Genomic DNA, 23,457 nt, shown 5'->3' on the forward strand with positions numbered 1-23,457 from the left:
GGTATAAATATCTGTTTTATTCCTAGTTGTGATACTAATTTTCTCCATAAATATCCAATAAATATCTTCGCATTGTCGGAGATTATAGATTTTGGAATCCCTGCATGAGGAATGTAGTCATTTACAAACTTTACTGCGGCAGCTCTTGCAGTTGCTGATTTTATAGGATATAGTTTAACATATTTTGTAAACACATCACAGAATCCAATAATGTACTTAACACCACCTCTGGCTCTAGGAAGTGGTCCACAAATATCACATGATATATGTGATCTTGATGCTTCAGATATTATTGAGTGAAGCGCAATTTTATTTCCCTTGTTGTCCGGCTTAGCCTTTTGACAGAGAATACATTTCTGTATGACTTTGTGCCTTATATTTGGGAAGTAACAATAATATCTAATCTTATTAGCACACTTTACAACACCAACATGACCCCAGGTCAAATGTGTAAACCAAATTAGTCGTTCTTCCTATTCTTCGGGTATGCAGACACACCACTTTGGATTCTCAGCCTTCCCAGATTTAAAAAATTAAATATTATTCACAAGCCGGTAGTATTCCAAATTGACCATAGGATTTTGTTGATTGAATTGTCGTATTATAGCATTCCATCGTCGATCCTTCTTCTGAAGCTGAGCCATTGTCTTACATAAATGAATATAATATACCTTGTAATTATTTTCTTGAAGAAGAAGCACTGGAAATTCTGCCTTATTATTTACATCCAGTTCAGGTGTTATTCCTTCTGGAGATCTTGACAACGCGTCAGCTATAATATTTTCTTTTCCGGCTACATGAATAATTTGAAACCGAAATTCTTGCAGCGCCAGCGTCCACCTTGACAAGCGAGGATGCAGCAACTTACAAGTTTGTAAAAAGGCTAGTGATTGGTGGTCACAATAAACAGCTATCCTTGAGCCATATACATAATAATTAAACCTTTTCAAAGACCAAATAACTGCTAAAGCTTCCAATTCCGTAGTGGTATATGCTCTTTCACAGGTGGATAAAACTCTGCTAGCAAATGCAATTGGACAAAAGGCTTTTACACCATCGATGTACCTAATTTGAAATAAACAAGATCCTAATCCGACATCTGATGAATCAGTGGCTAAACAGAATCCGACATTCATATCAGGGTGGTATAATGTTGTTGTTGTTGTGGTCTTCAGTCCTGAGACTGGTTTGATGCAGCTCTCCATGCTACTCTATCCTGTGCAAGCTTTTTCATCTCCCAGTACCTATTACAACCTACATCCTTCTGAATCTGCTTAGTGTATTCATCTCTTGGTCTCCCTCTACGATTTTTACCCTCCACGCTGCCCTCCAATACTAAATTGGTGATCCCTTGATGCCTCAGAACATGTCCTACCAACCGATCCCTTCTTCTGGTCAAGTCGTGCCACAAACTTCTCTTCTCCCCAATCCTATTCAATACTTCCTCATTAGTTATGTGATCTACCCATCTAATCTTCAGCATTCTTCTGTAGCACCACATTTCGAAAGTTTCTATTCTCTTCTTGTCCAAACTATTTATCGTCCATGTTTCACTTCCATACATGGCTACACTCCATACGAATACTTTCAGAAATGACTTCCTGACACTTAAATCAATACTGGATGTTAACAAATTTCTCTTCTTCAGAAACGCTTTCCTTGCCATTGCCAGCCTACATTTTATATCCTCTCTACTTCGACCATCATCAGTTATTTTGCTCCCCAAATAGCAAAACTCCTTTACTACTTTAAGTGCCTCATTTCCTAATCTAATTCCCTCAGCATCACCCGACTTAATTAGACTACATTCCATTATCCTTGTTTTGCTTTTGTTGATGTTCATCTTATATCCTCCTTTCAAGACACTGTCCATTCCATTCAACTGCTCTTCCAAGTCCTTTGCTGTCTCTGACAGAATTACAATGTCATCGGCGAACCTCAAAGTTTTTATTTCTTCTCCATGAATTTTAATACCTACTCCGAATTTTTCTTTTGTTTCCTTTACTGCTTGCTCAATATACAGATTGAACAACATCGGGGAGAGGCTACAACCCTGTCTTACTCCTTTCCCAACCACTGCTTCCCTTTCATTTCCCTCGACTCTTATAACTGCCATCTGGTTTCTGTACAAATTGTAAATAGCCTTTTGCTCCCTGTTTTTTACCCCTGCCACCTTTAGAATTTGAAAGAGAGTATTCCAGTCAACATTGTCAAAAGCTTTCTCTAAGTCTACAAATGCTAGAAACGTAGGTTTGCCTTTCCTTAATCTTTCTTCTAAGATAAGTCGTAAGGTCAGTATTGCCTCACGTGTTCCAGTGTTTCTACGGAATCCAAACTGATCTTCCCCGAGGTCGGCTTCTACTAGTTTTTCCATTCGTCTGTAAAGAATTCGTGTTAGTATTTTGCAGCTGTGACTTATTAAACTGATAGTTCGGTAATTTTCACATCTGTCAACACCTGCTTTCTTTGGGATTGGAATTATTATATTCTTCTTGAAGTCTGAGGGTATTTCGCCTGTTTCATACATCTTGCTCACCAGATGGTAGTGTTTTGTCAGGACTGGCTCTCCCACGGCCGTCAGTAGTTCCAATGGAATATTGTCTACTCCGGGGGCCTTGTTTCGACTCAGGTCTTTCAGTGCTCTGTCAAACTCTTCACGCAGTATCATATCTCCCATTTCATCTTCATCTACATCCTCTTCCATTTCTATAATATTGTCCTCAAGTACATCGCCCTTGTATAGACCCTCTATATACTCCTTCCACCCTTCTGCTTTCCCTTCTTTGCTTAGAACTGGGTTTCCATCTGAGCTGGTATAATAACGGAGCATTTATCAGTTGATCCTTAATTTCACAAAAAGCCTTTTCACAATCATTAGACCATTGCAATGGTACATCTTTCCTCAGGAGCCGGTTTAGTGCTTCAGAGTTCATTGCTTGAGTTTTAATAAATCGACGAAAAAATGAAGCCAATAATAATCAGTTAAATAATACGCGAACACACTTACTTTAGTTTAGTTCCTGTATCAAATTCCTTCTCATACAGAATCTCATCAAGATGGCGACTAGCTCAACAATACATACATATACATCCTTCTTTCACGACTAATCGGCAAGAAGTCCTTCATTCTTTTCAATAAGAGAAAACATAGATAGCAGAGAAGCTATTCCATGGAGTAAATGGACGCTCCAAGGAATAATCGGGCTTGAAACTACTTTGCATTGATAATCGGTAAGATTAGAAGAGATATTTCGAGATATGTACTGAGTTATATAATTTATAAAATTTCTGAAAATATCGTGGAGAGACCGCTGCAAGAGACATTACATTAGGAACAATAAATATTTTCGTAAAAATATATTCGTAATTCGAAACGCAATTGTTTGTTAGATTTTAGAATTTCCTGCTAAAAAGCTTATAGTAGGCTCGTGGCCTTGCTATGGCGTTATGAGTGACCTACCAATCAGATGCATATTAAGACACATTGCATGCTTCCCACTACATTTCGTTATCGAATAAAGTTACCCGAATATGATTTTTCCCAGCGTAAAGAGCTGAAGAACACGCTTCTCGCAACAGGAAGTAAAAAATTCCGATTTGGATGAAATTAGCTTTGGAAGATGTCAGCTTTCCGCGAAATCGAACCCATTTCAAACAACTGCCAAAATTCCGTTAGCCATTCTTTCAAAGGTCTTTTTCGATTTTGCCAATTGAAGTGACACGTATTTGATCGGGCACCACGGCGAATTTGAGCCTGCGGAGCGCAGAATTTGAGAGGAGAACGCCAACTTCATTCGTATCTGCTGTCCACTGAAAATTTACCCGAAAAAGGCCGTACAATCCTAACAAAGGGAACTTCCCATCGCATCTCCCTCAGATTTAGTGGTAAGATGAACCAGTAGATATCCCGTCAAAAACTGAACATAGATCAAGCTTGCAAATAGAAGGGAGGTGTACTGACCTATGAAAAACAAACGCAATATTAAGGAAAGATGAATAGCCAATGGCATCGTGGTTAACTAGTCATCGTGTTGAACTGTAAACACAACGAGCCATGTTCAAAACTCCGTCGTGCAATTTATTTATTTATTTATATTCGCACAACATTGTGAACTGTCCGTCCGGTCATTGAAATGTTTGTTCTCTTTCTGTAGTCTTAGCTGGTATCATACTCTACACTGTTTATAGAATATGAATCATGTGGTAAGAACACGTTACAGTTGCAAGTAAACTTGAATAGTGAGAGTAGGCGATATACCACAAAGACGTCTCACAGAAATGAAAACAACAAATAAACGGTTGTGAACTATGAAGTTCGAGTGTCAAAACTTGGAAAACGGAACGCAACTTCAAAACCGTTAAAAACATGTGTTTTCACAGAGCACAGAGAAACTGTGTGATTGTGAAACTTGCGTTCATTTGTTGCAGGTTATGTGACAAGCTATTACGCTTTCATCATTTCGTTGGGAGTGATCACATTCAGTTTTACAAACACCTAAATCGGACAAGGAGGCGTATCTCACTCACTTACCGGGCGTAGAAATTAGGTGCGTCGGTGAAATTCCCGTCATACGACACACGTACTGTCACTGATGCCGTTTATGACTTGTCGCCTTGTTATCAAACATTTGCGGTTCGCATTCGAAAGCCACTTCCTTTCGGCTGCTAATAGAGGTGCCGAATCAACTGTCATTATAGGTCCCTTCCTTACACCTCGCTTTTGAAAACTGACATTACACCACGACACAGACACGAATTTGAATACAGCGAAAAACGAAGAAAAAAATAAAATTTGGCCCTAGGGAGGTTAGAACGTGACTCGCCCGCCTGGCAGTCCAACGCCGTGTCCATTTAACCGCGACGCCGTTGCTCTTTCGGGCTGATCTAGTTGCATTTCTTGTCCTTGGACCGTTCACCGTTTCTATTTTGTTTTTCTTTCACAGTTCAGTACTCTTTCTTCCTGTTTCCATGCTTAATTTGTGTTCAGTTTTCGACGGGCTCTCCACTGGGTCATCTTACCACTGAATCTGATGGGGGTGCGATGGGGAGTTTCCCGTGTAAGATGGCCCGCAGCTCAGCGTTAAAACAAAGCTTTTTTCATGTCAAAACTAGCTGTTCCCGACCACCGGCTGCACTTTGCAGTGATTAAGTCTGCTTAAATGGAAAAGAAAGAAAAGAGAAAGTGCTGGTTACTAATATATATGGGAATTGGATACACGTCGTAAGCTCCTTCTCTCCCGTGCCTTTGTCCATTCCCCCATCCCCCTTCCTTCGTCCATCTGCTCCTCCTTCGCCGGCTGCGGTGGCCGTGCGGTTCTGGCGCTGCAGTTCGGAACCGCGGGACTGCTACGGTCGCAGGTTCGAATCCTGCCTCGGGCATGGGTGTGTGTGATGTCCTTAGGTTAGTTAGGTTTAAGTAGTTCTATGTTCTAGGGGACTTATGACCTAAGATGTTGAGTCCCATAGTGCTGAGAGCCATTTTTTTGCTCCTCCTTCCCCTTCCCTCAGTGCATCACCTAGCGCCCCTTTCTCTGTCCTTTTCCCTCCTCTCTCTGACCTCGAGTCTTGTTTATAGTCACTGCAAATTCAGATCCTGTAATCATAAACCAGTAAATCATAAAACCCAGCTTTCCTTTGCTAACAAGGTCTCACTATGCTATACGATATATGCACTATGTGATCAAAAGTACCCGGACACCTGGGTGAAAATGACTTACAAGTTCGTGGCGCCCTCCATCGATAATGCTGGAATTCAGTACGGTGTTGCCCCACCCTTAGCCTTGATGACAGCTTCCACTCTCGCTGCCTTACGTTCATTCAGATGCTGGAAGGTTTCTTGGGGAATGGCAGCTCATTCTTCACGGAGTGCTGCATTGAGGAGAGGTATCGATGTCGGTCGGTGAGGCCTGGCACGAAGTCGGCATTCCAAAACCTCCCAAAGGTGTTCTATAGGACTCAGGCCAGTCCATTAGAGGGATGTTATTGTCGTGTAACCACTCCGCCACAGGCCGTGCAGTATAAACATCTGCCCGATCGTATCGAAAGATGCAATCGCCATCCCCGAACTGCTCTTCAACAGTGGGAAGCAAAAAGGTGCTGAAAACATCAATGCAGGCCTGTGCTGCGATAGTGCCACACAAAACAACAAAGAGTGCAAGCCTCCTCCATGAAAAACACGACCATACCATAACACCACCGCCTCCGAATTTTACTGTCGGCACTATTCACGCTGGCAGATGACGTTCACTGGGCATTCGCCATACCCACACCCTGCCATGGGATCACTACATTGTGTACCGTGATTCGTTACTCCAGACAACGCTTTACTACTGTTCAATTGTCCAATGTTTACGCTAATTACACCAAGCGAGGCGTCGTTTGGTATTTATCGGCGTCATGTGTGGCTTATGAGCAGCCGCTCGACCATGAAATTAAAGTTTTCTCACCTCCGCCTAAGTGTCATAGTATTTGCAGTGGATCCTGACGCAGTTTGGAATTCTTGTGTGATGGTCTGGATAGATGTCTGCCTATCACACATTATGACCCTCTTCAACTGTCGACGGTCTCTGTCAGTCAACAGATGAGGTCGGCCTGTACGCTTTTGTTCTCTACGTGTCCCTCCACGTTTCCACTTGACTATCACAACGTAAACAGTGAACCTAGGGATGTTGAGAAGTGTGGAAATCTCGCATGCAAACGTATGACACAAATGACACCCAATCAATCACCTGACCACATTCGAAGTCCGTGAGTTCCGCGGAGTGCCCCATTCTGCTCTGTCACGATGTATAATGACTACTGAGGTCGCTGATACGGAGTACCTGGTACTAGGTGGCAGCAAAATGCACCTAATATGAAAAACTTGTGTTTTTGTGGGTGTACGGATACTTTTGATCACATAGTGTATATATTTATGTAGTAAAAAGTTTATATTCCATATGTGTCTAAACATTTATTGCAGTAACTTGTAAGAATCTGAAGTAAATCGGGAAGGTACATTTTGAGATTTCTGGTAACATGTTTTCCTTTCATTTAGTACAGGTATGTTTATGTACTATATGTATTAAAATATAAATGTACTAAAGAATTAGATACGTAAAACACGCCAGTATTAGACTCCAACGTTATGTCAAAATTTCAAAGCGATTCGTGAAGAACTTTCGGAGATTTGAGATTCTGAAGAAACGTACTTCTGCGTTTGTATTTATATAGAATGCAGATGGTGAGCGCCGGCCAGTGTGGCCGAGCGGTTCTAGGCGCTTCAGTCTGGAACCGCGCGACCGCTGCGGTCGCAGGTTCGAATCCTGCCTCGGACATGGATGTGTGTGATGTCCTTAGGTTAGTTAGGTTTAAGTAGTTCTAAGTTCTAGGGTACTGATGGCCTCAGAAGTTAAGTCCCATAGTGCTGAGAGCCGTTTGAACCATTTGAACCAAGCAGATGGTGAGCTCCGCCTTCATCTCGGAAGCAAGACCGGCAATATTTACCATTTCTGCTAGCCGCCCGAAACCAGAGAAAATCTCCTCCGATCCAAAGCGACACAAGTCATTGGTATCGACATGAGTCACCACCTTGCACCCTGTACTCTTCATGGCATCCTGAAGCACCCTTTCCACATCCGGAATGCCTCCTCCCGGTATGCTCTTCAGTGTAAAAGAACATGACACTGTTTGAACAAAAATTAGTGATTATTGTTATTTAGTCCGCAGCTCGTGGTCGTGCGGTAGCGTTCTCGCTTCCCGCGCCCGGGTTCCCGGGTTCGATTCCCGGCGGGGTCAGGGATTTTCTCTGCCTCGTGATGACTGGGTGTTGTGTGATGTCCTTAGGTTAGTTAGGTTTAAGTAGTTGTAAGTTCTAGGGGACTGATGACCATAGATGTTAAGTCCCATAGTGCTCAGAGCCATTGTTATTTAAAGAAAGTTACATGCGTTGTAACACATCGTGGCCAGGGGAGGTAAAGAAGGAAGTGACAATTGAAGTATGTCAGATAAAAGACGAATAGTGACTTACAAAAATTACTTAGGTATTGAACTTATCCCTTCAAACCTTCAGCAATGTGGCTTTGTTAAATACACATGAACCTTTTCTTCACCACAAATACGCTTCATCGTCAGACTATTAAATTTGCTCTTCGAAAAAAAAAAAAAAAATTTGCTTAAACAGGAAGAAAGAGAAAAAAACTAATACGTCGTTACATAGCGGACATCTCGGAGGCACCAACATGATAGCTGGCAAGGGGAGGAGGATATTGGAGAAACTTCCCTAATGTACCTTTTTCTCATACTTTGGAATTTCTCTTTCCGAGTGATTAAAGAAACAGCAAACAAGCTTTAGTTGCTTCGACTTTCTTCGTCAGTTTTATCCCGTTCACATCGAAGCGCCAACGTTAACTGTTGGCTTGCTGAGATAATGACATGCGCACGCAACTAGCAGTTTTGCTCCTACGTAACGACTGTAGGTTTGCTACTGCTCATTGTTCCATTATTACGGTTGCGTGGTTCGCGCTCTAAGTGACTGAGTTAACAGCTGCGCGTCCTTTCCTGGCGCGACTTGGAGACACCCCTCCCACGGACCGCCCGGCCCTGAACACGCAGCGTGTGACGAGGTGACTTGTGAGGGCAGTGGGCACTTGGGCAGTCTCCCCGCAGCGTGGGACTGCTGCTGACGACGCCAAGTATCGCGAAAGAAATCTGCTCTGTCCTGGGACGGACGAAGGACTGTTAACACACACACACACACACACACACACACACACACACACACACACACAAAATGGTTAAAATGGCTCTAAGCACTATGGGACTTAACATCTAAGGTCATTAGTCCCCTAGACTTAGAACTACTTAAACCTGACTAACCTAAGGACATCACACATCCATGCCCGATGCAGGATTCGAACCTGCGACCGTAGCAGGAGCGTGGTTCCGAACTGAAGCGCCTAGAACCGCTGAGCCACCGCGGCCGGCGACAGCTAACACAGCTTCTCCACTTGCAATACCACACAAAGGTAGATAACCTGTACTCTGTTGTTGTAGAACACCGCTTTTGGAGAAAACCACATTAGAGAGGGGCATCCAGTTGGCTGCTATGACTCATAACAATAATTCGCAGAAGCTGTCAGCCACTAGAACGTTGCTCGACTTTACGTTCGTTTTAAGCCTTTTCCATTCACGTCGTGTGACTTGCTGTGCTCTTCTTTTCTTTTGACCCTTCATGTTTATTTATTGTCTGTCGATACATGATACGGCTTGTAGTGGAACCGGCCATACCTGTGATCGTCAAACTTCGGCCCGCGGGTGGCATGTGGCTCGAATCAGGTAGGATAAAGTTGCGTAAGTCGTACTCCGGTAATATCTGATTTCGAACGTACAGAATGCGACATTAAGTGGCTAAAAACTGAACCAAGTAGTCGTGCGAGTAAGCAAAAACAAGTGAGCGAACCCTGGCTGTCGTGACAGAAAAATAATTAACTTGTAAGTTTGTTTTACTGCTTTTCTTACATGCTTTCGCTCATTTGTAAGCAGTTTCAGAGGAGAATACGATTATGAAGTAATTGTTTTCTATCATGTCCGTTTTCGTGGTACTCTACAATTTATTTACCGGAAAGCATGACCAAACGGTAGAAAACTTTGAGGTTATGCCTGTAGCTCTGGTTTTAAATATTAAAATTCTCACTGCCTAAGCCACCCCTATGAAGAATTCGTTAATCGTGCCAGTACGACTTTGGCGTTGAAGAATATTACATACCAACTAAAAATTGTTTGCTTCAGTTGATTAATATGGCGAAGAAAGCGTACTACAGGGTGACACAGAAAAACGAACAGTCCAATAAAACTAAAAGTGATGAGGAAAAGAAATTGCATTCATAGTAATTAAAACCTTACAACTTTGCCATTTACGAAACATTGATGTCATTTATCACTTTTTAAAAACTAGTGCTTTTGATGGCGTCCTGCTGTAGGAACACATTCGTAAAATCTGCTGTTGCGATTCCTCATCGACCGCTGCATCATCTCAACTGGGATACTATGAATTACATCCCTAATTCTCTTAACTCATCCAGGATTCGTGGTCGAATCGTGTAGACTTCCCTCTTGAGGTAGCCCCACAAGAAAAAAATCACAAATGGACAAATCTGGGGATCTAGGGGGCCAGGGAATGTTATCGAATCGTGAGGTCACACGGTTGCCAAACAATTCTCGCACATATGCCATTGATTGTCGTGCAATGTGTGATGTCGCTCTGTCCTGTTGAAACCAGGCTGAAACACTACACCATACTGTCACCTTATTAGCGTAAAAATGACCCTCACGAACGTCATTAGGATTTGTGTTTGCCCAGTAACGGTAGTTCTGTTTATTCACATAACCTGTGAGAGTAAAATGTGCCTCATCTCAAATCCACAACTTGTTTAGAAATTTATCACCATTGTTTATTTTTGTTATCATTTGTTGACAGAATCCTAATTGTAACCGGTAATCGTTGTCCTTCAGTTGTTGCACTATCTGTCGTTTTTCGGATGAAGTTTTAAAACAGGATGAAGAATTCTGTGGACACACTCCCGGGACATTCCAACCACTGCTGCTTGCTTACGAATTGAACGCCGTGGGCTCTGTAAGACAGACTCGTATACAACATCAATGTTCGCTGGAGGACGCACACTTCTTGGTCGTCCTGTTGGTTTCTTCTTGAGGGCAGATCCAGTCTCTTCAAAGTTATTAATCCATCGTTTTATCGCGTGTTCCGACGGAACGGCATCATGACGCCCTAAATTATGAAAAGGTCGAAACTCCCTCTGCGCCGCTAGCTAACTATCATTGTTTTTATAAAACTTTTTTTATGGCTAACGCACGTAGTTGTCCGTTTCATTGATGTGAAAAGGCCGACTGTTTACTCGCTATCATGAACCCGCAGTGCTGCCACCTGCCCATGGCTGCCACTACTCACTTGAAACATTCCTGTTATTTTGTGTCACCCTGTATAAGCAGAAGCAGCAGGATATGGACGAAGCTATTCTGAAACATAGGAATGGTGAAATTGTATGTAATGAATCATGTAGAAAGGCTACACTGTGTCTTCATTTGAAGAGTTTAAATAGAACATCAAAATTCGGAAGACTTAATTATGTGACAGCAGAGACGGAAGATGATTTAGCACAGCATATAATTAATTTAGAGTGAAGTTTCTTCGGAGTAACTTTTACTGAATTAAGGAAATTTGCCTACCAACTTGCCGAGAAACTTCATATGCCACATTGGTTCAATAAAGAAAAAAATAGATATCCAGTGAAATATGGTATTAAAGATTTATGAATGAACGCACCCTCTTTGTCCTTGCGAGTTCCCGAAGCAATAGAGATGGCACGAAGGAAGGGGTTTAATAAAGAGCGTGTTAATGAGTTTTTTGATAAATATGAGGAAATATTAATTTACTGTTCACCAAATATATGACGCGGATGAAAGTGCGTTACTCACAGTTCGCAAACCGCTTAAGTAGTTGCCTGAAAAAGCAAACGCATGTGGACGCAATCACAAGCGGAGAAATGGGTCGTACAGCGACATGCACATACGCAATTAATGCAGCAGGCGATGTTTAAGCGCAGCTGAATGAAGTATGTCTGAAAAAGAGGATCTCCACCAAACACACTATTTGGATTATCAACAAATAATTCAAATGGCTCTGAGCACTATGGGACTTAACTGCAGTGGTCATCAGTCCCCTAGAACTTAGAACTAGTTAAACCTAACTAACCTAAGGACATCACAAACATCCATGCCCGAGGCAGGATTCGAACCTGCGACCGTAGCAGTCGCGCTGTTCTAGACTCCGGCCGGCGATTCACAACATATGGATGGATAATATCAGAACTATTTGTCCCGTGGCCAGAACAGTTCATAAAATACAGGAAAGTTTTACTGGAAGGACATAGCACACACAGCAGAAATTTAGAGGCAATTCATCTGGCTCGTCATTGTGATGTAATCATGCTATAATTTCCTGCTCACATGGCTCATCATCTAGAACTGTTGAACAGATCGTTCTTTAAAACACTAAAAAACAACTAGAATAAAGCGGCATCTTCATGACTACGTGCAAATCCTGGCAGTGTAATAAAACAAGCTGATAAAGCAGAACTGCTGTATAATGCATATCCCATATCAGTTTTTATGGACGCAGCACTAAATGGTTTTAAGGCAACAGGCCTGTGGCCGTATGATAGAAATGTCGTTAAAGAAGAGGACTTTGTAGCCCTACTGTACACATTGTTGATCAATCACACCAAGAATCGGCTAACAACGCAGAAATGTGGAAGGCCGCTTGCCGCTGTAACACTCAATGATCAGTCTGGAGCTTCTACAATGTTTCAAGAATGTGGACCCGAAAACAATATTGCAACTGTTGCCGAAATTAACAGTCAACAAATAACGCCTTGCTAGAACACTTTATCTCCTGTTGCGTGTATAACAATAGTTATCTAGCAAAGTACGAAAGGATCAAAACCAACATTTAAATTAACGTCACGTCCTTACAGAAAGGAAGTAGAAGCCAAAGAAAGGGCAAATAAAAAGAAGATGCACAAACCTGTAAAAAAGACAGTAAGATTCAAGTTGAGTAAAAATTAAAGTACAGTGTGAATTGGTTTGTCAAATGTGTAAGAAAGATCGAGAGGAAGACATTATGAAATGTAATGGTTGATGTACATGACCTATGCGCTGGTGTGGAAAGCAAACTGAAGAAATATTTCACTGATATCTGTGTTCAGACCAACCGTTTTTCCACATGCCAGTTTAGCACTTTGTTAAGAATTTATATTTTGTTTCTTATGCGTGATTTCATTACGTGGAACAATAGCAGTAACGTTAAGTTTGTAGTTTCTGATAAATTATTGTGACGTTTTGGTAAATTATTCCACAGGTTTACTAAGTCGTCGCCGACACCTTATTCGTGGTACGAATTAGGAAATCATGTGCCTTGATCGTACTGAAAGTATAGATTTCAAAAAGATTGAAAACTCGTTTTGAGAAAAGATTTTTGCATTTGTGTGGAAGCTGATTGATAGCTTAAAAAATAAAGGTCCAGAGTTCGCAAAACAAATTGTGTTATTTAAATTATCCTACCAAATATAGTAATTCTTGCGTAAGAGGTACGACTCGAGCGTGGTTGGAACAGTTGCACGGAGTGACAGTTACTCGGAGCCTGCCTGGGGCGCTTGCCAGGCAAACCGGCTTTTCACAGTACAGGCGCACTAATAAGTCTAACATAAAAACACAGAATGTCAATGAATACTACCTATGCTTTTCACTAGAGGATCAATGTCTGGTACCACCTTTCGATTAATGCTAACTCGGAGAAAACGCTCGTAAGTTGAAGTCTAACAGTAGACTTCTGTGGATGGATTTGGTCCCCTTCACTGCGAAAAAAAGCAGCATGTACAGAAAAATTTAAACATCTACATTATCGTAGCTGCAGACTTGTAAAATCGTGAAAATGTACACTGAAGAAGCAGAAGTTTCCGACATTAATTTCGCTGTGAAACTAATATCGCAAACGTCAGACAGTAGGAGTGTAAGTTCTAACTGTAGCGGAGTTTCCACACTCAGTATAGCCTGGATCTCAATGAAACTTAGCAACACTTTGCAGGCTGAAAAGCAGTATGGTAACTTGATCTAACTGCAGATTCATTCGTTGAGTGTTTCTCCTAAAAACGAAAATGTATTTTCATTGTGAAACAGTTGGAAATATTATTGAGACGTTGATTTCTCAGCTCCCTTATGACAAGTACTTGCTTCAATCATATCGCTTAAAAGCTGTCTTTTTTCCCCTACGTTGCCTTGTTGCGCGATTCACCTCATCAGCTGCTGTGGTATGGATTTCAAATGGAAGTAGCATGAATTCTTGAATGCCCAACTATACACGGTCATCAACAAACGCGGTGCGTACAGGGTGATCCAGCTGCCCTACCGATGTCGTTTTATGAAACCTGCACTGTATATATCTGGCGTTCAAAAACCAAGCGTGAGGTTTTCATATTCTCTTGCTCACTAAGCACATATTATTAGTTCTATAGAAAAAATGAACGGGACCTTTTTGTAATTAAATTTTGTACTGTGATACTGTTTCGCTAGAGGCCGTACTCCCTCCTGCCACTGTACAAGAGTTTGCGACAACACGAAATACAGGGTGATTCAAAAAGAATACCACAACTTTAGGAATTTCAAACTCTGCAACGACAAAAGGCAGAGCTAAGCACTATCTGTCGGCGAATTAAGGGAGCTATAAAGTTTCATTTAGATGTACATTTGTTCGCTTGAGGTGCTGTTGACTAGGCGTCAGCGTCAGTTGATGCTAAGATGGCGACCGCTCAACAGAAAGCTTTTTGTGTTATTCAGTACGGCAGAAGTGAATCGACGACAGTTGTCCATCGTGCATTTCGAACGAAGTATGGTGTTAAACCTCCTGATAGGTGGTGCATTAAACGTTGGTATAAACAGTTTACAGAGAATGGGTGACAGAGCACTTCATCACTGGCCTCCAAGAAGCCCTGATCTTACCCCCTGCGATTTTTTCTTATGGGGGTATGTTAAGGATATGGTGTTTCGGCCACCTCTCCCAGCCACCATTGATGATTTGAAACGAGAAATAACAGCAGCTATCCAAACTGTTACGCCTGATATGCTACAGAGAGTGTGGAACGAGTTGGAGTATCGGGTTGATATTGCTCGAGTGTCTGGAGGGGGCCATATTGAACATCTCTGAACTTGTTTTTGAGTGAAAAAAAACATTTTTAAATACTCTTTGTAATGATGTATAACAGGTTATATTATGTTTCTTTCATTAAATACACATTTTTAAAGTTGTGATATTCTTTTTGAATCACCCTGTATTTTCTACAATCGACCTCCTGTGGTCTTCATTAACTTGCTTTATTACGCCACTGCCTTAGCCGAGCACACAAATTGTAAAATTAACGTTTATGTGAACGTTACCTAACAATTTCGTGAATTTTAACAGTGTAAAAATCGAGTGTCACGAAGTCGTTTCTGAAAGTATTTGTATGGAGTGTAGCCATGTATGGAAGTGAAACATGGACAAGAAGAGAATAGAAGCTTTCGAAATGTGGTGCTACAGAAGAATGCTGATGATTAGATGAGTAAATCACATAACTAATGAGGAGGTATTGAATAGAATTGGGGAGAAGAGGAGTTTGTGGCACAACTTGATAAGAGGAAGGGACCGGTTGGTAGGACATGTTCTGAGGCATCAGGGGATCACAAATTTAGCATTGGAGGGCAGTGTGGAGGGTAAAAATCGTAGAGGGAGACCAAGAGATGAATACACTAAGCAGATTCAGAAGGATGTAGGTTGCAGTAGGTACTGGGAGAAGAAGAAGCTTGCACAGGATAGAGTAGCATGGAGAGCTGCATCAAACCAGTCTCAGGACTGAAGACCACAACAACAACAACAACAAAATAAACAATTACATAGTTGTATTCGTCAGGCCTTCTCACTACGAAACTAATGCGCTTGTAAAGATTGAGTTTGCATGGAACTATCAACGTAATTAGTTTTAGCGTAACGTTTACAAAAATCGTTCTTCTTTAGTTACCCTCAAGAGGAGGGCACGCTTAAATTAATAATGTTAACGACATGGCCGACTATGCTGGTGGCGTAATAGCCCAGTCAATAAATACTAAAAAAGGCCGAATATCAGGAAGAGCTCGCGTAGATGGAAACGTAGGTGCAGTGGTAGGAGGCAGAGCCAGTGCCATACTTCAAATCATGTTTCGCGATCAGTGTGACGGTGGACGTGCGTTTCACGACCACTTTTGTACGTTTTTCTCGAATAACTCGAAAACCATGGCCTCCTTCGAGAACGTATCTCAGTACTACATTAAATTTCCTACAAAAATGACCTGTTCGGTTTTTCTGTGGCAACGGCCTTGCCGCAGCGGATACACCAGTTCCCGTGAGATCACCGAAATTAAGCGCTGTCGGGCGTGGCCGGCACTTGGATGGGTGACCATCCAGGCCGCCATGCGCTGTTGCCATTTTTCGGGGTACACTCAGTCTCGTGACGCCAATTTAGGAGCTACTCGACCGAATAGTAGCGTCTCCGGTCACAGAAAACCATCATAACGACCGGGAGAGCGGTGTACTGACCACACGCCCTTCTTATCCGCATCCACAACTGAGGATGACACGGCGGTCGGATGGTCCCGATGGGTCACTTGTGGCCTGCAGACGGAGTGCGTTTTTTTCTGTAGGACTGATAGTCTGCGGGTAGCAAGCGGGAGAGTATGAAAATCTCGCGCATGGTTTTTGAAGGCCAGATATAAGACTGCAGTTTGCGTAAGACGTCGGTAGGGGCACCTGAGTCACCCTGTATGTGTAGCAAGGAATATGAAGCTAAATTAAGGGTGTTGTAATGCACTGCAGTGTGTAACAAAAATTTACATTCAAAACATGTACACTGAAGAGTCAAAGGAACTGGTAGATGTGCCTAATACTGTGTAGGGCACCTGCGAGCACGCAGAAGTGCTGCAACACGACGTGGCAGGGACTTAAATAATGTCTGAAGTAGTGCTAGAGGGAACTGACACCATGAATCCTGCGGGGCTGTTCATAAATACCTAAGAGTACGAGGTGTTAGAGATCTCTTTCGAACAGTACGTTGCAAGGCGTCAGAGGTATGCTCAATAATGTTCATGTCCGGGGAGTTTGGTGGCCAGCGGAAGTCTTTAACCTCAGGAGAGTGTTCCTGGAGCCACAATGTAGCAATTATGGACGTGTGGGGTGTTGCATTGTCCTGCTGGAATTGCCTAAGTCCGTCGGAATGCACGATCGATGTGAATGGATGCAGGCGATCAGACAGGATGCTTACGTACGTGCCACCTGTCAGAGTATCTAGACGTATAATGGGTCCCACATCACTAGAACTGCACACGCCCCACACCATTACAGAGTCTCCACCAGGTTGAACAGTTCCCTGCAGACATGCAGGGTCCATGGTATCATGAGGTTGTCTATGTTTGGTACTGGCAGACTTTCTTGCCAGGAATGCTCTCTTTGCCAGTGCTAGACTGCTTTTTTTATGTCCTTGCTACGTTTGTCGGTTATTTTGCTATCTGGGTAGCAGAATTCCTTAATTTCGTCTACTTCGTGGTCCCAAAATGTGATGTTAAGTTTTTCCCTGTTCTCATTTCTGTTACGTCCCGTTACTGTCGTCTTTCTTCAATTTCCTCTCATTCTGTACTCATTAGAGTGTTCAATCCATTCAACAAATTCTGTAAGTCATCTTCACTTTCAGTGAAGATAATATGTCATCAGTGGATCTTATCACTGATATCCTTTCACCTTGAATTTTGCTTGGTAAATGCCTGACAGGAAAAAGGTCTGCACTTCTGCATTACATATACCTTGACGGGCCACAGATACAAGAGTTATTTATACTCAAGAGATGCAATTAATATAAATTATTAATACGTACTATATGAGCTTCCTGCAGGCGCTCGATGTCCGGCAAATCAGCGGGCCAGGAAATTAGTTCATGGTACTCAAATTACTGATGCACTGACTTTGCAGTGTACTATTATTACTAGACTCAACCCATCCCACCTTCCTGTCGTATGGGAAGATAATAAAGCATGAAAAACGTTGTAGCTACGTTAATTAAGGGTTTCAGACTGCTTCACTATTTCATTTATCTAGAGACCAGTTTAGTCTGGTTCAAATCCGATGGAATGCTAAGGTGTCGTCTGCGTATTGCAGTATTTAACTGGTCAACCTGGCCGCATCTACACAAGCGCTGCCATTACGTCTTCTGTGTTTCTCAAGAAATACTCCGTGGTTACGTGAGTGACGTTTCATGTGATAAACAATAAGGTCTTTTAAGCTGACGACACACACAAACAAGGGTGACACATTGAGTGATGTGACGAGACCCAACTGCCTCGTGTTTATAGCGAGATTTCCTGTTCCGGTGCATCACATACTCGTGGAAAGATAGTTCACGACACTGCCGTGACTAACGTGCGTGAGCGCACGGCAGTGAGTCGGACGTACGGAAGGAGACAGAGGGGGGAGAGCGAGAGCGAGAGCGAGAGCGAGAGGGAGAGAGAGAGAGAGAGAGAGAGAGAGAGAGAGAGTGTACGAACTCCGTTTAAACACCCATTGAATTATTAGGGACATATTCTTATTTAACGTCTTCATTTGGATGTAAGCGTGAAAAATAATTGTGTTTTTGTCCATTAATAATGCTGGCGGAGCAAAATACAATTTACAATGAAATGAAAACCCTTAGCTGCGTACAGGTGTTGACATACGTCAACGGGGACAGATGAAAATTTGTGCCCCGACCGGGACTCGAACCCGGGATCTCCTGCTTACATGGCAGACGTTCTATCCATCTCTCTTTTTTTCTTTTCTTTCTGATAGTTGTGTTTGGTTGTTGCGGACGTCCCATGACGTCCGTTAGAGTTCGTTCTGTTGATCCTTCCACTCAGTTTTTTTTTTATTACAGAGGCCAACCAGCTCTCTGACCGAACACGCTGAGCTATCGTGCCGGCGTTCGCTTTGATTCGTTGCGTCTGGTCAGGGCGGACGTCGTAAGAAATCCGTTTAAGTTCGTTGTTGATCGATTAACTCAGTTTTTTTATTGCAGAGGGCAGCTAACCCTCTGACCGAACACGCTGAGCTACCGTGCCGGCTGTCCATCTGAGCCAACGAAGACACAGAGGATAGTACGACTGCAGGGATTTATCTCTGGCACCCGCGAAACCCTCATTCTCAATGTATTGTTCCGCACTACATTCGTAGTGCCCTCCCCTCCCACCCCCTCCCATTATACTCATTACTCGCGGCGCGTTGCCGATTCCCGTAAGCGTTCGAGCACTGTTTGTGCATTTGCATAGAAGAAGAAGATGGTCAAGTGGCCGGTGAGCCTTATCTGTTCTTTGGGACATGTCCGAAAGAACAGATACCATCTTAGTATATAAAATACAATTTGTTTGCTTTTCGTCATTAATTATGAAATTGCAGTCAATAAGTAATATACTACTCCAGTATCACGATCATCGTTTATATTTAATAAAAGTATCTGGTCCTTTTTAAATTTCATAGGTGACGAACCGTCTCAAGAATAGATGTATTCTAGGCGCTCAGTCCGGAACCGCGCGACTGCTACGGTCGCAGGTTCGAATCCTGCCTCGGGCATGGATGTGTGTGATGTCCTTGGGTTAGTTAGGTTTAAGTAGTTCTAAGTTCCAGGGGACTGATGACCACAGATGTTCAGTCCCATAGTGCTCAGAGCCATTTGAACCATTTTTTGAATAGATGTATGACGGAGCAAAGCAAATGGCGCCTCATATAAAAAAAGTACAATATGATTCTTTCATTTTGTTGCTAAAATATGGTTTGTAGATATTTAGACCATGGTCTGTGTAACATTTGCTCTCTTTGGCTGGAAGTATCGTCATGGTCTTTGGAGAAACACCTTCGAATTCCCCGAACTGTGTTCTGCAGCCCTTTAGGCAGAAAATTTCATGCGATCTGCTTTTAACATAAAGATTTTCTGGGTATGTCGCCGCGTCATTTTGTAAAACATCGGTCACCGTATAAAACCGACTTCCCGGTGACTGTCAAAGTGGTTCTCCAGCGTGTCCGCTCTAATATTACATGTCACTGCATTTAATTCCAGTCATCCTCCTTGAAGCCATGTATTTCACGTCAGTCAAATTAATTCATTTGGTATATGTCCTTCGTGGTAAGCTCGGATCCACCATTACATCCACTGTCAGAATATACGTACTCTGGCGGTACCATTCTGAAATGAGGAACTATCTGTATTTGTTCAGAAGTAATAGGACGGAACGATAGTGAAAATAAAAGTCTGTGTCTCGGTTGGAGGCTTGTTCAGAAAGCCAAATGGCTAAGGCGAGTGCGTGCGAAGCACAAGAACTGTGGGGTCGAGTGTCAGTGTAGCACAGCTTTCCCCTAGTCGCTACTTGTACTTACTCTTTACTCTAAAGTTGCTAGTGTTATAGGAACAGTACCGTTAGGGCTGCCATGGCGATGATGTTTCCAGAGTACAAAAGTCTGTATTTTGATGAATTTGAAGCCAGCGCATGCCCACGATGCCCCGTAAGAGTCTCACACAGCGTCTCTCACAGCCCTACTCGAAACGTTAGAGAGAAAACTACTTGTCATTTACGGAGCTTTGTGACTACGCAAGTGCTGTACGGACATCTTTAATTTAGCATCTTCCAATGTAATACTTACTCCATCTTTAGTGCTTCTTAATACTACTTTATTCCACTCTTCCTTCGTCTGGAGAACTATGACAAATGACAGCAAGCAATCACATTTTTCGATAAAATGTGCGATGTTACGACAGTTGCTTACTAGCCTTCGCCAGTTGTAGTGGTGCACTTCCTTCGTAACAACAGAGATATGATTCTGTCCGAAGCTTTTTTAGTGTGCAAAAATAAACTCGCGTACCGAATAATTGTTCGATCTTCAATCAACTCTTTGTTGCTGAAACGTTCATGGGGCATGTTCTGTCAACCTCGCTGCTATCAAGAACGTTTGAAAGCTGTTTTTAATGACATTTCATGTTTCAAAACCTTAGTCGACAATTTGTGGCAATGAATGGCAGTGGCCGGCTGTACTTACGTTTTAAAGAATCACCTTCATTTCCAGTTTCGTCGCGATAATTGTTATTATTTCCAGTGCTTGTCTATCTAGTTTAATTTCATATGCGCCTCATATTCCAGTTTGTACACTGTCCTCGATGTTATTCAATCTGTAAATTGAGTAAGCTGTGAAGGAAACCAAGGAAAAATTTTCAAAGTTAATCACAGTTCGGGGTGATGGAATAAAATTATGAAATTTGTTGATGGCACTTGTAGTGGTGCATAGAAAAACGTCTCACTTTTCTTTCACTAGATCAATGTAAAATGTACGTGTAAAGAAAATGACTCTCATTAGCAGTAGAGGAAAGAGCATGTTCTCTGCCTGGGTTTCAAAAATGGTTCCTGCCCGAGGCAGGATTCGAACCTCCGACCGTGGAGGTCGCGCGGTTCCAGACTGGAGCGCCTAGAACCGCTCGGCCACACAGGTCGGCGAACGATTAAAGACTTGACATCTCGCAATATATCAATCACTGAAAGTCCACCCACAAAAGGAAAAAACACTGTACTTCTGTCAGAAATGACTAAGGTATCGGAAGAGCAGTTGAACGGAAGTGATTGTGCCTTGAAAAAGAGATTATCAGATGAACATTAATAACAGTAAGACCAAGGTAATGGAATATAGCCGAAATAAGTCAGATGATGCTAAGGGAATAATATCAGGAAATGAGACACTAAAAGTTTCGTTATTTGGGCAGCAAAATAACTGATGATGGTCGTTTAGGGAAGATGTAAAATACAGACAGGCAGTAGAAAGAAAAAACATTTTTGAAAATAAGGAATTTTCTCATCATCTAATATAAATTTAAGTGTTAGGAAGCCTTTTTTTAGGTATTTGTCTGGAGTGTCATCTTGTACGGAAGTGAAACGTGGACGATAGCCAATTTAGACAAAAAGCAGATAGAAGTTTTTGAAATGTGTTGTAGAAGAATGAAGAAGATTAGGTGGCAGATCGAATAACAAATGAGGAAGTACTGAACAGAATTGGGGAAAAAAATTTAGTAACAACTTTTACACAGGAATCGATTGATGGGACACATCGTGAGGCATCAAGAAATTGTCCATTTGGTAACGTAAGTGCGGGAATGGGGGTAGGGTCGGTGGGAGGGGGGTTCTAGAGGGACTCCAAGTCTTGAATACGGCAAGCAGATTCAAATGGATGTAGGTTTCAATAATTACGAAGAAGTTTTGCGCACTTTGGACTGGCATGGAGAGCTGCATCAAACCAGTCTTCGGACTGAAGACCGCAACACCAACAACTCACAATTCCGTGAAAGGTAGAAGTGCTGAAGGCTTCGGACTAGTTGCAGATTTTGGACCAGGGTTTTAGCGAGAACATGGGATTACTTCGTCATGACAGTCTGAAAAGTCATCCGGACGTGTATCACGTTGCAGTGACGCTTATTTCTGTAGTCTGCCTCTAAATATGTACATTAACTAGAGTTGACACCGCTTGAAAACTTTATCGCACTCAGTAAATATGTGCACAGCTTTAATGTGATTTCACTGTAGTGCTCTGACACTTCTATGCGTCACCCGTGCTACAAAACGAGTGTCGGACACTAACGTGAAGTGCCCCTTTTGTAGTGAAATACACGCTGTGAGATACGAGACAGTGTACGACTTACTTTTCAGTTACGTTTCTTCATTCGACTGAATTAAAAGTCTTTCTACGTTGTAGGGTAAATACGTGAAGCCCAAGTCCTCAAACTGATAACCCTAACAGTTTGCCATTTACACATCACCTAGTAAGGACGGTAGTTCTCAATGAAATAACGGTCTTCGCTTATATCGTTTTTCTTTTCAAAGCCAATTAACCTGTTACGCCTCTCAAAAACCGTGTTTGGGAAATAACCAATTTTCGGTATTTTATTCGTGTTATTTCCTGCAATAAACGCAGGAATCGAACAAAAATTGAAAACTTTTGACTGCCTCAGTTTCAAGATACATAGAACCAAAATATTAGATAAAAAAAGCAAATGAAAGAAAAGTTAGTCCGTCCACTTTTGGCTGCTTTTCACCATATGTGGTAAGTGCATGAATACTACAAAAAATCACCAGTGTTCTCCTATTAATTCTAATTTTTCGAAACTCTGCTTAAAAATGGAATTGTAAAATAAGTCACACCTAATCAATTACCTGTAAATGTGGTCGTGCTGCCAACATGTTTTAAAGGGCTGTAGCAAGGAAACAGTACGTTTCCGCACATGGGTTCAAAATATAATTATTCACTCCCAAGTCCTGCAAATCTGTAACGGGTATTTCTGAATATCCTGTATGATAACTAATGGCGAAAAGTGTCACGGCTGAAAGCATACGCTAACAGAAGCCAAAATAAGGCGTTTGCGAGATAACTGCGTATGTGTGGTTATGAACCGCCATTGACTTAAGCGAGAAATATTGCCCGAGTCAGTACAGATGTATCTGAAAAGCATAGTTTTCGATTAAGTCCCATCTAATTGGGCTCAAATTTCACCCACGGCCTACCTTAACAAGAAATGCAGTACTACTTTAGCACGTTACGTGTTACAGCTTAATGAAGGGTTCCACATGTCTCCTCGCATTTCGATGCAAAATTGCAGTCTTCTCTGAAGTAAGTCACGAATTCTTTCAAACACCCTGGAACACACAGCAAATGTTGATAAGACTATACAGTTCGTTGCACCAGTTCCTCAGTGTTACCTACGGGACCGCTGTACACATCATTTCTGATGTCTCGTAGCTACAGTCAAGGCACAGGCTTTGCTCTCCCTATCTATAAGTGACGATATT

The 23,457-nt window shown here is 42.2% G+C and overlaps 1 long non-coding RNA gene and 1 pseudogene across 1 annotated transcript in view; both read left to right on the top strand.

Moving 5' to 3' along the window:
* Positions 1–23,457, top strand: part of LOC126473442 (uncharacterized) — a 616,212-nt gene that overhangs the window by 473,557 nt on the left and 119,198 nt on the right. The gene's annotated exons all lie outside the window — the stretch shown is intronic.
* Positions 15,930–16,047, top strand: LOC126425215 (5S ribosomal RNA; annotated as a pseudogene).

This window comes from Schistocerca serialis, chromosome 1 (genome assembly GCF_023864345.2).
Source record: "Schistocerca serialis cubense isolate TAMUIC-IGC-003099 chromosome 1, iqSchSeri2.2, whole genome shotgun sequence".
Classification (NCBI taxonomy): Eukaryota; Metazoa; Arthropoda; class Insecta; order Orthoptera; family Acrididae; genus Schistocerca; species Schistocerca serialis.